This window comes from Anser anser (assembly GCF_964211835.1).
Source record: "Anser anser genome assembly, chromosome: 3".
Classification (NCBI taxonomy): domain Eukaryota; kingdom Metazoa; phylum Chordata; class Aves; order Anseriformes; family Anatidae; genus Anser; species Anser anser.
The window spans coordinates 62380527-62397469 of NC_139722.1; the positions used below are offsets into that span (position 1 = coordinate 62380527).

At 40.6% G+C, this 16943-nt stretch overlaps 1 protein-coding gene and 1 long non-coding RNA gene across 5 annotated transcripts in view; one reads left to right on the plus strand and one right to left on the minus strand.

Moving 5' to 3' along the window:
- PDE7B (phosphodiesterase 7B) overlaps positions 1 to 16943 on the plus strand; it is a 179577-nt gene that overhangs the window by 99160 nt on the left and 63474 nt on the right. The window lies entirely within an intron of this gene.
- Positions 1 to 16943, minus strand: part of LOC310897846 — a 63793-nt gene that overhangs the window by 34672 nt on the left and 12178 nt on the right. Inside the window, exon 1 of the long non-coding RNA XR_014582636.1 lies at positions 1 to 16943. This exon is cut by the window's right edge and continues 12178 nt beyond it. This is a non-coding gene — a long non-coding RNA (uncharacterized lncRNA).

Sequence of the window (16943 nt, forward strand, 5' to 3'; positions counted from 1 at the left end):
TTCCAATTAGCTGATGCTCTGTCTTTCCCCATGCCCTGCTACATCTCTTGCGGTTCAAAACCTCCTGCCTTCTATTGAAGTCCGGCTCAGAAGCCTACGACTGTCTCAGCGTCAGTTGATATTTCTTTTATCCTCCTGTCATCACGCCACCTTGACTTAATAGGCCTGCTGAAAGTTTGTGGCTTGTGCCTTCCGAGCTCTGGATTCTCTTATCTCTGCAACCTGGTCACCGACCTCTTCCGGTGCCTTCAGTCTTCAAAGATCACGTCTTCATCTTCCTTTGCTGCTTCACTTACTGAGACCTTTATCTTACAGTATTTCATACCAGAATAATTTAATTTCTTCCGTACAATAACATCACTGCAGATATTTCAAAATGCTTGTGTATATGTGTGTGTGTATCTATCGTGTGTGCATGTAACTCTGCTTACAGACTTGAAAAGTAAACCCGTGTCTGTGCATCGCTTTTGGCCAAGGTCGGCCAGTTGGTCATTGTATGTTCATTATTTTACATGTTTGCAGGTAAACTAAGAAATGCATGGTTCACTTCTATTCTGCAAAAGGGAAGAAAAGTTTTCAGGCTCCAAGGAAAATTCTTGGAGAGAAGGAAAAACCTGCCTCCCTACTGTTTGGGAATCACTTTGGTTTAAAAGAATAATAAGTGAGATTGTTGTGGATAAAGCGAGAGGAGGTCAAATTGCTCTTTAAGACTTGGAGCAAATCAGCTGGGGATGTTAAGCAGCCAGCCAGGGAGATTGAGGTTTATGTGGTGAATGGTGAGCGTTCAGAGATGGACCCTAATCAAACAGAAGTTGAGAAATGCTGCATTGGTTGCACCTCATGTATGAGTAATAGTGGTTTTTCAGTATGCTTGTGTTATATCTAGTGAAATTAATTTCATTAGGTAACAAATGAGATTCGCCTTCAGATTCCTGGAGGCAACTAAAAATGTGCATGAATGTACAGAGACAGATTATTCCACTAGCAGGATATGAGTAACTTGCATTTACTCAAGTGGCTATTACTCGTATCCTGTGAAGGGACAGTCTTCTTCGTGGTGCCAGATCCGATTTCATAACCTCGGTTGACTTGCAGCACTACAAATCAGAGCAGAAGATGACTGTAGCCCTCAACACTTTAAATACGAATCATCAGACAGTTTGAGTGAACCAGACCTGGGTTGCTGGTTTTTCCTCCTCGGCAACAGTCATCCTAGTAGTTTTCCCTCTTGTGGTTTCATTTTAGTCACTTTAAGTACACTGGAGTACGTGGGAAAACCAGTAAATGCTGAAATCCCGTGTACTTAAGTAAGTGCAAAATCAAAGATTGTAACAATGGGGAAAAAAATCGTTTGGAAGGATCAGTAGTTTGAGGTGCTTGGCTTGGTGGGTGTTTTGTATGCGTTAAGCTCCTTAAAAAAAAACAAACCTATGTAACTTGCATCTTATAAAAAGGTACTGCTTCAGTAGGAGATCAGGTTTTCTTCAGGTGAAGCTAAAGCAAATAACTTCTGCTTGAGGTACTGCTAGTTAGGCAAATAAAGGTTGATTGTTCAGCAGTAGAGTTCACAGCACTTTCCACATCAAGGGCTTTTTCATTTAAGTTTGTAAGTGTTCATGTGATAACTCATGTTCTGTTATCACATGCTCATGAAACTATTTTGCTTACAGTAGAGGAGAAGGAAATAGATATGGATTCTGCAAGGAAACTCTCAGGATTTCTGCCTTGCTTGATCATGTTAATAGAGATTCTTCAATCTTAGCAAAGCAAATTCCTTTGACCTAGCCTGAGTGATTGGACCTGGCTTTGGGCTGGCATTTCAGAAAGGAACAACCTTCTTAACCATAGGTAGTGAGGGGGAAGGAGAGCTATATCTGGATGTGATATCAGTTCTGTGGATGGCAATGTCTTGGGGACCCATATAGCTTTATATCATACCACATTCCTATTTCCTGAGGTAGCTATTACAGATCAGAGCTATCTGTGGGTCCTGGGCTCTCAAATTCAAGAACTGTATCTGGGTCCTTCATCTTGTTCAGAACTAAGAATAAGGTACTGAATGTCCCTGCAAAAAAAGTCTTTGCAGTACATCATGCAGCTTATGGTTGGGATGAACGAAGAACCCAGATCTCAGAGAGACTGACTGCCTGGGTTTTCTGGTCTTCTTTCATTTTTCTCTTCCAAAGCAGTAAAATTCATATCTTGAGCCCTCTCTTATTGCTGCATTGCTTTTTAAAGTTAGTGTCAATTAAGACTGCAGACCTTTCTCCTGCTCCTGGCCTGCTGTTGCTTAGTAACTCTTTTCTTTCCCCGTTTCAATCCCTGACCAAATCAGTACGAAAGTGTGGTTTGGTGAGGACTCTCTTCAGCTGTGCCACAAGCCATTTAACATTCTCAAATTGGACATGTGATAGTAAGAAAATGCAATAATGGAACATAATTAATTTGAAATGCATCGGGTGGGAAATGGGTATAATTTGCTGTCATTCCTTGCAGTGCTTCAAAGATTATTTGCAAACCAATGCTTTTTACCTGTGTATATATACATATATATGTATATATAAAGTCTTGATACTCTTACAACTGAATTATTTGAATTATTTAAATATTTCTGCACTGAAACCATGTTGATGCCTAGGAGGGAAATGTGTTCTGTTTATGACCCTAACTTTCTTATCACCCTCTCTTACAGTTCAGCCACAACTTTGCAGATTAAACAAACCTGATCAAGGAACAGGTATAGCTCTGCCTGTAAGACTCTTCCTCATGAAACCTCACAACCTGTTAGATTTATAGCGATCATCCCAGATAACTCCTGTGAGACTTTCTGTACTGTTAGAGCCTTGCACATGTGCAGACTTGCAAGGCTTTCAGAGAAAGTACCATGGTACTTAGAATTATTGAGGCCATTTGAGACACTGATCTCTGTGGGTTTTTGAAATAACTCTGAATGTTTTTTTCCACCTGTCTCTCTCTGTCTGTAGATATTTTCTCAGAAATGTAGGTTCTGATTCATGCATGCATCACACTCATTGTTAACTGATGAGTCCCTTTGCCATGAGGAGGAAAAACAAGCAGTATCACACATCAGTCCTATCACAGTTTGCTGCTGGGAAAATCTCCCCCAGTTATTGGTGTGTCCGTTTACTACCCCTCTTCAATCAACTGCCTTCTTCCCTACTCAGCAATTTATTTGAACTTCTTGCCATCGCCCTAACTTTACTGCACAACAGGCCTTGCTCTTTCAGATCTTACAGCTGTTTGCTGAGCAACCCTGTACACCTGCTAGAGAGGTCAGAGTTAAATCGTGTGTGTGCTTCTTCAGTGACTGCTCTAAGGACTTCCCTAAGGTTATTCAAAAGACCTCCCAAAGAATTAGTTCTTCCATGATAACCAAGGAAACCTGCCTTCCGCTTCATTTTTCTTTTGTGGTGAACAACTCTTAATCATGCTGCGCATGTTAAAATAAACTTCATGCTTCCCCATCCTGTCATTACTTGCTGAATCATTTTTAGTAGTGACGTCTTGAAACTCATGCATGCTTTTATAGTCCCATTGCAATAATTAATAACCATAAAATGATTAAAATCTGAATCATTTTATGCCAAATGGCGGGTTAACTTGGAAAGCTCATCATTTTGTGTAGTTGCTGTTGAGCATGTAGGTTCCACAGATGTAGATCCCAGCAATAAATAAAGCACAAAAGCTATCAAATGGCATTGTCTCAGCATCTGACCAGTTTCTTGTGTTATTCCTTAGATCGAAAACAACTTTGTTTGTGTCCCACTGAGAGATGCACAGCAGGCAGAAGGGCTGCTTGCAATGTCTTTCTGAAGTTAGGTTTTCTTTTTTTTTTTTTTTTTAAAAAGGGCTGATGTTGAGACTTGTTAAATCCATTACACTTAGTAGGGACGAAGAATGTGAATTTGATGGAATCAAGGCTACCTGTGACAACCTTGATTGCTCTCCAGCTGTTGTGTTGAAATTCCAGCACCCAAGAACAGAAAATGTGCTCTTCTATGTTCTCGTGTAGAGCTGGTTAAATCAGTGGAACAGTGCATGGCGGTCTCACTAAGAACAGTGAAATTAGGTTGTATGTGGTATCGCTATCATGTCGTGTGTATTTAGACCAAGTGATAAAAGACTTCAAATTCCGAGCACATCAGTAGGTAGTGCTTCTCAAACATAACTCTTCAGTTTACTGGCTGAACACAGGTCAGTAATATACGTAATTTGCACTTATTTTTGTCCAAAATGCTGTGCTAATTAGAGAATTGTTTTCAAAGATCACAAAGAAATCCTTTCGAGACATTAAATCATGGTCACTCTTTGAATTCTGGCCCTTTTTTAGCACCTATCTTAGGAGTATTTTAAAAATGCTGTTTAGAATGAGAAGTTGAACTGATAAAAGACTTTGGTTTTGCATATGTCAAAATGAGTTGATATGTTTGCCAGCCAAGCTTTGGATTTGTTTTGGAGGTGAAACTTTTCACTGAACTCTACCTTTAAGGGCTTTTTTAAGGATTCTTTCCTACTTAATTGTTATGTAATTTTTCTGTTGTGGATTTGTTTGTGTTTGGGGATATTTGGAAATAAGTGCTAGACCTAAAGTAAACAGAGAAGAAATAATCTAAAAATCTCAACAATTTCTGAATGGTCTTTCACTTTGGCCTTGCTGGCACAATTTTTGTTTGCTTTATTGTGAATGTCGGAAAACAAAATTTGTTTGCAGAAATGCTTGGAAAAGCTCTTCAAGCAGCTGTTCAGCTATGTACATCCACAACAGAAGGAAGAAGATTACAGTATATAGTTAAAGTTAGCAGATAAAATGTAATTGCCCAAGTTGGACGTTGGCCAGCATGCAGAAGGTAATGCTGCCCGTGTGCTGGGAAAGTGACAGAGTTTTTATTGATATGTCAACTAGAAACAAAGAAGCAGTCTGCTGAAAACTATAAACACAAATAGAGCAAATTCCAGCCAGTTGTAAAATGGTGGGGAAATCTGTTGCTGTCAGTGAAGCTGTGCTAAATATCAGGAGCCAAAAGTGGGGCTTTGTATATAAAAAGTATTTCAAAAGGAAAAGCTGCTGCACTGTAATACAAACATGCTTTGGGATTTTTTATTTTTGTGTGCTTCTTTGTTTCACTCTTTTATCTTTGGTAAATTAACTCTCAAGTGCTTTATATGATATGAAGAATTAAACTGATAAATGGCTACCAATAGAAAGCAGCAGTGATATTAGCCATGCCTGGCTAGTGGTGATAATTTTCTGATTGCTTAAATGTCACGAGAGAAACATTTAAAATGCATTGTGGGAGCCTTGGTACTGCATCTAGCTTCCAGTGCTTCTAAGACAGGAGTAGAGCATTGTGTGCAATGTTTGCTATTTTAGCTCTGTTTCATAATAAACTTACAGCTTGTGGTCTATCGTATTTCTTAAAACTATTTCTTGGAGACATGCATCCCAAACAGCTTTCAGTAGTCCTGCTTCAGGAAGTGCGAGTTTGACTTTCTTGGCAGGACAAGGAAACGGGTGCCCATTTCATCATTTTCTCCACTATTAACTATTATGATTTCCTTCCCAGAGCTCTGCCCGCAGAATGTCCTAAAACATGTTATTTACGATTGCTAACATGATGCTTTGCTGCTGTCAGATTTCTAAGGGATGTCTTCCCAAACGGACAAACTTGGCTGAATCAGAGTTTTACTGCAGGAGCAGTGCAAGCTTTAGGTAGACTGACAAAACTCACCTGACCTCAGGCTGTTTCTTCGCAGCAATTATGCACCCAGTTTGGGCTGTGATGCTGTAAAATATGCTAGTCCTGCTGTCTTCTCAGTCTGGACTAGAAAGTGTAAATACGTAAAAGAAACCCTCTTGAGACTTCCAGCTTGAAACATGCCTTGACATTTGTTAAAAACTATTTAAAGTCCTAACATTTTTCTAAAAAGAGCATTTAAGCCTGGTTAATCATGGGATAAATTACAGTAACTTCTGAAGTACTTTTCTAGTTCTTGGTGTAAACTTGCAAATGCAAGACAAAAATGTCTCAGCTCTTCATTTTTTTCCTCAGCTTGCAACACATTATTTCTTCTATCACTGTTACGGCTACAAACAAACAAACTCTGCATGACAGAAGGAATAAATCCTTTTTATTAACCTCCTGGATAAAACATTCTTTCTGCTCTTCCATGGAAAGCCAGCTGTGTTTTTCCTTCTCTCCTCCTTATATCACCATAAGATCATACAAGTTCCTTGTCTTAACCTGTCAGCTTCTAGAAGGAGGTGTTGTGCCGTGAAAGTTCCCAATGCTGCAAAGCTGAACATGGTTTGGTGTCAGGTGTATACAAAGAGGAAGTTCAAATGCAACAAGGGTTTAGCAGGCTCATCATCAGTAGTATTGCTGTCAGATCCGTACATTATTACAGTAGCAGTTGACAAAGTCCTTCCACTGCTCTTCCAATAGAATATCCTGAAATGCAGGTATCCTCCAAAGTTCTCTCAGCAAATGAAACCTTTGAAATCGGTTAGCAGAGGCTGCTGGCATTCCCTGCGAGTGCTCCCTGGTCCAGGAAAATGAGGACATGGTTCAGCTTTCTCAGACACCAGGGAGAGCTTTTGCACAGAAGCCCATGAGTTTTGCCCTACACCAAGATGTTCTGTAGCATGAAGCCTGCAGAAGGTGTGTTTTTAAGCGTCTCTGTATGGACAGGGGACCTTTTGGAGAAACTGCTGTAAACTTCCCCAGCTGTGATCCTTTCTGAAAGGGAAGTGTGTAAAGTTCTGTTTCCCATGGGAGAACTTGAAATTCTTTCCTGTTTCCATAGCCAGCTCCGGCTCGTACAGAGGCAGTACCCTTCACATACGGTTAATCTCAGTGTTCTCCTACTATCCCTGACATAACATAAAGGCAAAGCATTACCTTTAAGGCCTACTTAAAAGATTCTCTGTGCAGGTGCAGTTAAAGATGCAGCAGTATCCTGGAGGGTTTTGAGAACACTCTGTGCTGTGACGGGCACTGTTTCATTCCCAGTTGCTTAAGCACTGTCTTGGGATTGAATGTTTTGTTTTCAGTTGCTGGAATTACAAATCAGTCAGAATAACTCTAAACTAAGTATGACATGGTAGTGTTTTAACATTGCTCTTGAAAGTTAAGTTGTAAAGTAGGTTCATCTAAGTAGAAGGAATTAGTTTTAAGTTTGGTGGAGCTATATACCAAAATCATCAAAAATAGTGTGCTACACAAATGTGCCATGTAAGTATTCAATTAAAAAGTAAGCAGAATAATTGGAAAATGCAGGCAGAGAATAATTCTTAAATTATCAAAACTTTGACAGGTGCAGAAAAAACTTGAGTACACAGTCCACTAGTCTGTTTTTAATAGCTGTTGACTAATTTCTTCAGTGTCTAGTACTTCACTCTAGTGAAGTTCTAGTTCTAGTGCTGTACTCTAGTGCAGAAAAAGTGCTTCTCTGAACAAGCTTTCCATTAGTTAAGGGTAGTAGCAGCTATTTCTTTTAGGGTTATCTATACCTGTATCTTGATTATCAGTAGACCTGGTTCAGCAAAGCACTCAGGTGCTTATCCAAATAGCTGTGTGTTTTAAACTTTGCTTGTTCAAACATCTTCCAAACAGTTCATGTGTGCAAAACTTAAGCTGGAAATCTTGTAATTATAGGCTTTCATGGAAGATTTCTTATTTCCTGCTTCCAGCCTGAGTGGATATGCTGCAGAACAGCTGCTTTCACAGTAATTCAGCAATTGCGTTTCTAATTCCAAATGGAACTGAGAGAATAAAGGGGTAAGAGAGACTGGACTTCTGTGAAATGCCAAAAAGAGTGATTTGATCCAGCTTGGGTTTTGCACGCAGGTTTGTGTTATTAAAACGAGGGGTGGGGGGAGTAATTCTGTATGCACTGTTTGCAGATTACTTTGTTCAGATGATGCTCAAGAACATTAGCAGTGAGAAACTGAGAAAACTGCTTGTGAGAGATGCTGAACTTTCTACATACTGCACAACTAGTCTATTACACTTGCTTTCTCTTCTTCCTGGAAGCCCTAGTGAGCATACATATCGTGCTCTCATTTGGGAACTGAAGCTAACTGAATAAATTAGTACTGGCAATAGCTCACGGCCTTTCTTGAACTCAAGTTCAGTGTGTGTAAAAGAGGTGTGTTGCTTTCTGTAACCACTGGAAAAGAGACTAAACAGAGAAGAATTTACTGCACAAGGGAGGACTGCAGCCCTAAAATGGCAAAGGAGGGAGGCTTTAAGGTGAGACAGTGTCAGCACATTTTTCCAAGCAAGGTCAGCCTGAACATACTGCTTAGAATCAGTAAACCTACAGCTATGAAGAAAGCAGGGCAGCGAGGAACAGGGGGCACTTCCAGAAGACTTGCAAAGGGTAGTTGAAAGGATAAAAGAGGAATTTCTTTAGTGCTGTACAATACACTAGGACACTGCACTTAAGTTTCATCCTGAGTTCCCTCCTTGTCAGTCTAGAATAAGACAGCTATCACTGCTATATATCAGTGCTGGCACAGCTTTCCCCCCACTTTCTTTCTCTCAAGTAGTCCTGCCTTCTTACTGGAAACCATAATTGCAGCTGTGGATCAAGGGCAGGGTGACACAGATAAGTGGGGCTTGATGCAGTTGTGCATTGACTCTCAGAGACTTTTTTTTAAGGAACATCTCGTGAGCTGTGAATTACCGGCTTTTCCTAGCTTCATGCATCGCAGCTAAAGTGACAGAAAAGAGCAAGGATAGCAACTCAAGTTATGGCAGTCTGGGGGGCTCATGTTGAAGACAAGCTGCATTCAAAATGTTGAAAAGTGAGGGTAGAGGAGCGGTTACAGGACTACAGTAGCTCAGCTTCATGAGTAATTAGAAGGTTTCAGTATGAGAGCTTCTGTTTCCTCCTCAATGCTAGTTAACTTAGTGTGGTAGAAGGAAAGGGGATGGCAGGATTTAACTGGCTAGCGCAGATAACATACTGTGTGCAAGGTGAAATGCAACAAATAATATGAAGTATCTTAAAAGAAGAGTGTGCTTCAAGACCCTATTTTGTCTGGGGAAAAAATAAGAGAATCGTGAGGAAGAGATTTTCGTGTCCTAAGTAGAATGGCGTGTGTGCAGTGGTAGGTCCACTGTTCTCTTCTGCCTGGCTTACTTACATGATGTATTCAAGAGAAATGTATGATCTTTGACAAGATTTCACAGATCTTTGGTAGGACCTGGATGTTCAGGTCTTTGATAATAATTAGGTCTGAAGTTCTGGTTCATTAAGATACAGGTCTGACTTTCAGTGTCTGAGAAGTTATCCGATTAATGTCAAATAAATGCTTAAGCCACCTACAGAATCCAGCGTTCTGTTTTTCTGACTTGTGAGATCTGTAAAATGGGATCATAAAATGAAGGTGCATAGCTATTAAATCATAATTATATTAAAGAAATGGAATTCAGAATAAAGTTATAACTTCTAACTAGGCAGACATCGCAAATTCATTTAATTTCCCAGTGGAATTGCATTAGAATGGATCTTTCCTACCCCCATTGCCAGCAATGTACATCATTAAATATGTACTTAGTAGCTGGCAAAACAGACTGAAAGTTAAACTAACTTTGCTAATAATGAGCTGGAATTCTCATAATGAAAATGCAAGGTACCTTATTTAAATGTTGGCCCCTTGACAGAATCTGCAAACACAAGCCTCACAAGACTGTCACTAATCTTTTCTGTAGGTGCCCCGTAGCCAAAAATGTGCTGATGTCTGGCTTTGCACAGACTGGAGACCTGGGAGATTATATGTTTTGAACAGGATCAAATGACTAGAAGAGGGAAGCGCACTATACTTAGCTGTCTTGTCATACAGACAGAAAAATGTTTTGCATGTGACCTTGTTAGCAGCGTGAGTTAAGAGCACCACTACAAAGTAGAGGCAGAGCTACTGAAGCTTACTTAGATTGTTATTGTGAATCTGTGTTTTTCTGGTCATCTGTTTAACTTTTTTTTTTCCCCTGTAGTCACATTTAATCTTAGTGACTTCAAATTTCATGCTGACTTTAGATCAGATGGAGAGATGAGGGTGAGAACATAGAGGAGAGCTAGATGCAATCTCCTGGTCCAGTTCTCCTCCATGTTAGAAAGGCACAGCACCAGTTTGTTATAGGATTCCTTTTTCAGCATCACTATCAAGTCCTGCTTTTCTCTTAGCAGGCATTTGTTCTCCTCTCCTACTGCAAAGTCTGTCCTGGTGTACTCCCCAGCTGCCATGCCTTTGAGCATCCTTCCAAGTTTCTGTGACCAGGCTGACCATTACAAATTAATTCTCTTCTGTTGCAGTACACACCTCTGTCTCCAGCTTAACTGACTCCCACAGTCTCCCTGCAGTCTTATTGCCTCTTCTCTGGTTTAGATATCCTTTTAAATCTTCCCTTCCTGCAGTCTTCATCCCTCTCTAAAGCAGATTTTCACTGATCCCCCTTTCAACAGAAGACTGACATGCCTTACACCACCACCACCCCACGCACACCTCTCCCTCCTTGTTACAGACAGAATTTTATTTCCTCATCTTTTCCTTCACTGAAGGATGGCGCATAGTAGAGAAGACTGTCCTGTTGGAGTTTGCAGGCAGTTAATCTCCGCAAACACAGCTTTCACTGTCTTTGTGTAAACAGCTTGTGAAGTGCCTCAGAAATATCTGGTCACTCACTCAAGTTAAGGACTCATATTTTTACTGAGGTATCATTCCACATCTTTTAGTTACAGCAGACAAAGCTACTGGAATGATTGTCAACATGCGAGGGCACTCATGCTAACAACCAGCAACTATTTAAATTAGGTGTCTCCGCCAGGAGGGGGACATTCTTTTCCCTGGGGGGTGCTTCTCTTTCACCTTTGTCCCATAGGAGAGAGTAGGTACCTAGACTTAATTTTCTGTGGAAACCTCATTGTATTACGGATCTTGAACTTGGCAACCGCCAAAGCCATATGGCTTGTAGGAGTCAGCAGCTTTCTCAAGTGAACTGGTAAGGTGCTGACAGTAGAAGCTTCTTTGGCTTTAATAATGTTGCTCAAAAGTTCTGTTCCTATTCCCAGATTTTTTTATTTTTTTTTTTTTTTAATCAAGAGAATGTCCTCAACCTCTTCTGAGCAAGCGAGCAAGCACAAGTGGAAAACAACAGCAAGACTTTGTGTCTCTCCCATGTTGGTCTTACGGTTTGAGGCTGATAAAATAACATGGGACTGTTTGAGCCACACACAGAGGCAGAAGTGGAAGGAGCAGAGATCAAATAATACGAAGCAGCATGATAGTAAAAAGAAAAGCATGTAAAAATATGAATGCCAGACAGATGTTTTGGGGGAGAGTGCAACTAATCCATGGGAAATTGGAACAGTTGGACAACTATTTTAAAATCTTTTTAAAGGGTTTTAACTTTTAACCCAGCAGTTTGACTATACTGGGTAGAGGAGAAAACAAAAATAAGCAGCACTGAAATGAGGAAAGAATGGCTTCTTAAATGTTACCTATGTGGTGCTAAAGGACATCACAAATCTAAATAGCCTATTTTACTTGAGTGCTGTATAAATCAAGAGCTTCTTTGGAGGGAAATGTACACCACCTCCACTGTAGGCTCTCATCCCTGAGGATGACAGAAGAAAACGCTTTCTTTAAGGCTTGATGTGGGTGAATAGGTGTCTCTGGTCTTTTGGAGGGGGGGCAGAGCTGTTTATTCTGAATTTGCTGTTTCGGGCAAACTTATGAAGGAAATGGGGGTTGGCAGAAGGTAGCCAGTGTACAGGAGACAGCAATGCACAGAAGAGGTGGCATTCTGTCCTTTGGGGACAGCAGTACTGTTTTGTTTTATTTCTTTGGGTGGAAAAATTAAAACTGTTTTCTCTGTTGGTTCTCTCCATTATCAAATGTAAAATCTGCAAACACAGAAGTTACAATGGAACCAGGGAAGAGCTGGGCAAATATTTAATTTTGCCGTCTCTGTTTACAGGATGTTTCCACAAATTAAGAAACACGGGGGAAATTATACAAAAAAAAATAAAAAATAAAAAAGCTGCCTGCCAGGTCCTGTTCTAGAGACTGAAGTGGTGTATGTATCTTCCTGCCTGATTTGGGTGGAAAGCCACACGCTGCATGGGCAGCTGCAAGAGGCAAGAAGTCAGGCTGGCTGAGCCGCAGAGCGCGATTATCCTAAATCACCAGTGACAGGCCCCGAAAATGCAACCTGCAAACTGTTACCAGGAGAGCTGCCTTTCAAAGGGCAGCCTCCACTGCTTGAAAAGATAGCTGGGAGAGAAGGGAGGCGAGTGGGTGACCGCTGCAGAAGGTTTTCTTTGCTAGCCTGCCCTAAGATGCAGAGTGGGGGAGGGAACTGACTTTCTTCTGCTTCCTTTTTAGCTGCTGAAGGCATGAACTGGTTTACAGGAAAGGTGCTAGGTTTTTGGGGGGGTGGCGAACAAAGACTCTGTGTGTAACTTAATGCCTTGCTGGGGAAGTCAGCTAGTATTCACAGCTCAGATGCCAGTGTGCAACAGATCAGAAATGAGCTTGGAGTGTCAGCCGTCAAAATACTCGCAGAAACCACTTTAAGGAAGCATGAATTATGGATGAGGCTCTCAGGAGCTGCTCAGGGCTAGCAGTGTTGACATGTCACAGGTGATCTGTGCCTGGGATCGGTGGTGGTCTGGTGGAGCCTTCTTGCTGTGTGGCGCAGGGTTACGTCTCCTGAGCTGCAGGAAGACGTGAAGATTGAAAGCAGGCCTGCGTCTCCAGTTCAGGCTGCTCGATGCATCTCGAATAGGTTTGCGCAGAGCTGATCGGGGCTGCGAACGGGGAATCAAAAGGAACAGTCTTCTTTTCGTGCCGACGCAGACCGCTTTGTACAACTTCAGGCAGGAGAGACTTTGAGCTGCGGTGGCACCCTTCCAGGAGCTAATAAGAACTTGAAATAGAGCCCAAGCCTTAAACACACATTATTTGCGCTCAGAGTGGCGGCTTTTCTTACTTCTGTAACTCAACAAGAAAGAGCTTACAATCTTGTCTTCAAGTTTCTAGCTTCGAAACTTAGAGAGCCTTCATATTAATGAAATGATAAGATGGCGGCCATTCCTCCTCATTCTGGACTCCTGTCAGGGCTGCTCTCTGGTGCAGAGGGTGGGCCTACCAGTGAAGCGAAAACAGAGTTTTTCCCATCATGTCCTATGAAGTTCACCTCCAAAACAAGGACGGAGAATGCGGATATGGATGCATAATAACTTCGGAAAACACTGTGGTAGTTTCAAGTTACTGCCCCACAGGTTCCTTAGGTTAAAAAGCTCATTCTGTGTCTGGAGAGTCGAGAAGTACTTGCATGTTCCTTCAGCCTAGCAGAGCTGCAGGGACGGGGCCTTCAGCAGAAAGACAGTTACATTGTAAAACAATATACACTCTGAATACAATCACCTTATCTTCTTCTGCCTTCAAATGACAACTTTATCCTCGAAGTTTGGTGTCTGCCTCAAAAACTTTGTGCTATTGAAAGCAGCGGCCTGTTAGGAAGACCAGCTACAGACACGGTTGTTGTCACAGAACAGATTGGGCCCCATATTTTGTAACTGACTCAACCTAGAAACCTGCCCAATTTCACAGTTTGGCAATTCAACCAGAAGGGAAAGTTTTTCACCATCTGACCCCATTTTGGCTGCTTGAGACCCAGTAAATCATAAAGTAGAGCCAAAGTTGTGGTTAAGAATCACTCAGCTGAAGCTCTGATCCTTCCTTAGAAACACTTAATTTACTGATGTTATACCAGTAAAGCAAATAGCTTTCTTTTCTTTTTTTTTTTTTTTTAATTTTCCTTCTGAAACTTTTAAAACAAGGAAGAGTAAAATGGCAATTGGCCAGAAAAGCTGAGATCTCGGGTAAAACAGCACAAAAATCAGTTTTGAGTTGCTATTGAAGGAATTAATGGTGCTCATCCCCATAAGTTCACATGTATATCTAATTCACCTAATCAAATATTTGCAGTATCTCTAGATTGCTCATCTTAAATTTATGATGTTTGTAGAGATGCATGTTATCCTAGAAAATGAGTTCAGAAAAATTGCCAAAGTTCAAGATAATTGTTCAATCTTTCTTTAATAAAGGTTTCTCCCTTTCAGCAGTCTGTCCGGTAAGGCCCACTCTGCTCCACTTCATGCTAGCAAATGAGGCACAGAGAAGAGCGGAGCCTGCCAGGGCCTCTTGGAGTTTCATGAGGAACCGAGGCATGATTAGAAAGTGGAAAAAGGAGAGACCAGGAACTTTTATGTGTCAGTGAGAAAGGATGGGAGTTTTAGAGATGCGTGTATGTGGAACTGGAGCCAAGAAAAAAAAAAGGGTTTAAGCTTTTGAAGATCTAGCTTCTGTTCTTAGGCATGATAGAAATAAAAAACCTAATTGAGCAATAAAACGTGCTTATTGGAGTTGGCTGGAGTGTGCTCCGTTGTAAAAGATTACTAACAAAAAGATGAGGGTTTTTTCTTCTGTGGCAAAGGAAACTAAAGAAATATAAAATAGGCATCGTAATACAGTCACAAGCATTTGAAATGCATATGTGTGTAACGTCCTCTTTTGTACCCTTTACCTTCTTTCTGACTTTTGATATCATAAAACATATCCACAAATATGGTGAAGAAGGGAGAAACAAAACCTCAGCTCTTGGGACAAGCTGTAACTTCACTGTCACTTCTGTGTGTCAGTGTTGCTTTGGGTGTTTTCAATCAGTGGTCTTGTTTCTGAAATGCTAATAAATTGTGTCAGGCAGGACTTTTTGATCTGTGATAATCTTATAGCTAAGGATAACATCCAGAATGAATAGTATTCCTCATCCCTTACAGTTCATATTGCTGTAAAACCTGGTCATGGATATTGCTCTGTTGTGCATCCTATATATGCATGTTCTATTGTGCTAGCACAGGTGGAAAAACAAAAACAAAAACAAAAACAAAAACATTAGGTTCAGAAAACTGAAAAGAAAATCTAAATAAACAAATGTAATCAATGGATGTGTTTTGAACTGTTCTGAAATAACAGTTATGATTTGTAATACTAACCACTTTGCTGAGCAGTAAGTAGTTGCAGAACTGGATTTTAAGGAAAGATTGAAGGAAACCAAATTGCTCGACTGCCACAAATATCCTGCTCTGTTCCTGTAAGAGAACATAAACCAACAACTAATAATAATAATAAAAAAAGTTTTATTAACTGTTGGAAGAATTATTTCTATCAGTGTTTCCCAGTAAAATTGAAGTGACTTAATTCCCAAACTTTCTTTCAAAAAAGGCATTTTTTCAGACTGTTGGAAGTTGGCCACTATGTGTGTCTGTAACACATTAGGCACTGTTTTTCAAAACACCTTGTGGACTGCTAATTGGGGTTTGCATAATACCGCAAAATTGCAGGCATTCCTTTGAAATAAGTAGGAATGAAAACTGCTTTTCTGGAGTAAAGGAAAAAGGAATTTTTTATTTTTAACAAAAAGCCCTGACAAAAATCCTTTGTTTGAATATATCGTAATTATTGTTTGTTTTTGTTTCCTGAAGAAATAAGAATCATTTGAGGAAAAGTTTCTAAGCAATTTTGAGTTAACACAAGTTCAAGGGGGCCTTGTACATACAGTACTACTGTTCAGGCCAAGAGGTAAACAATTATGAAATGCCTTTGAAATGCAGGGTTGGTGAGGCTTTTCAAGGTTATGTATTTTGTCACTGAACACAACAGTAAGTTGTTGAGAGCAATCATGAGTGATACTTATTTATGCACAGATGTGTAAATTAAACAGTTATGAAATTTAATAGATAGGGGTCCAAATTCCTGTTATAACACTCTGTTGTAGATTTGACTTCCCCTATAGGGACTGGAGCAGGATATTTTTTATATTTATTTTTATTATTTTAATTAGAGTAATAGATTTGCTTGGTCAAAATTCAGACTTAGTCTACTGTTCAGTTGGTGAAATCATGTGCATCTCAGGCACGTCCCTACTGCTGATTTCGGGCTGTACTGGGTTTGGGCCTGAAGGTGATTTTAGGGTAAGAAAGGGACTGAAACATAGCTGGCACAAAAAAGCACTAGGCTGCATTCTCTACTTCTGTGCTTTCTAACTATCAGGTCACTCTCAGCTGTGAATCCTTTTAATGGCTTTGAATTTTCAAAATGTAAGCCCAAGCAAGCTGATTTTGGTTATTTCCTAAGTGTCAAGCAACTCAGTGTTACAGGACAGCAGAGGCAATTCTTAGGAAGGAGAAGCTGGAGAAAGCCAGTGTTAGAACATTGCCAGAGAGGAGAGAACTGGGCTTGAGCAATGCCTGCTACTGAAGTCATGCCCTTCAAAAGCCGCTTTGAGCAACTACCAAGCAAGCCAGGTGAAGTCCCACTTGGTGTACTGCATCCAGGTCTAGAGTCCCCAGCACAAAAAGGAGATGGACCTGTTAAGAGTGGGTCCAGAGGAGGGCCACAAAGATGATCAGAGGGCTGGAGCACCTCTCTTATGAAGAAGGGCTGAGAGAGCCGGGGATGTTCTCATCTCCCAGGCTGCCTCTTTTGAACCTGGCACTATGCAGAGCCTCCAGTTTTGCAAGCCACATCAGTGATGTCTCTTGCTGACTGCACAAGAGAGAGTCCTATCCAATTAACTCATTTCTCTCCTGAAATCGTGAAAATGCATTTGCAACATCTCAGCATGCTCTGGGTGATGTACCCAGCCTGAAAGCCTGAGCATTTATTTCCAAATGTTTCACCTCACTGTATGATTCTATGTTAAATGAAAGAAATGAAAGCTTTTAGGCAAGCAGATGTGCTGGATACAAATAGAGTTGGAAATTTAAACTGCATTTGCTAACTAGAACAGTCTTTTATGGTGAGAAGCATGGTACAGGAAATAATGTTCTAGCTTGGAGAGCAGAGAGGT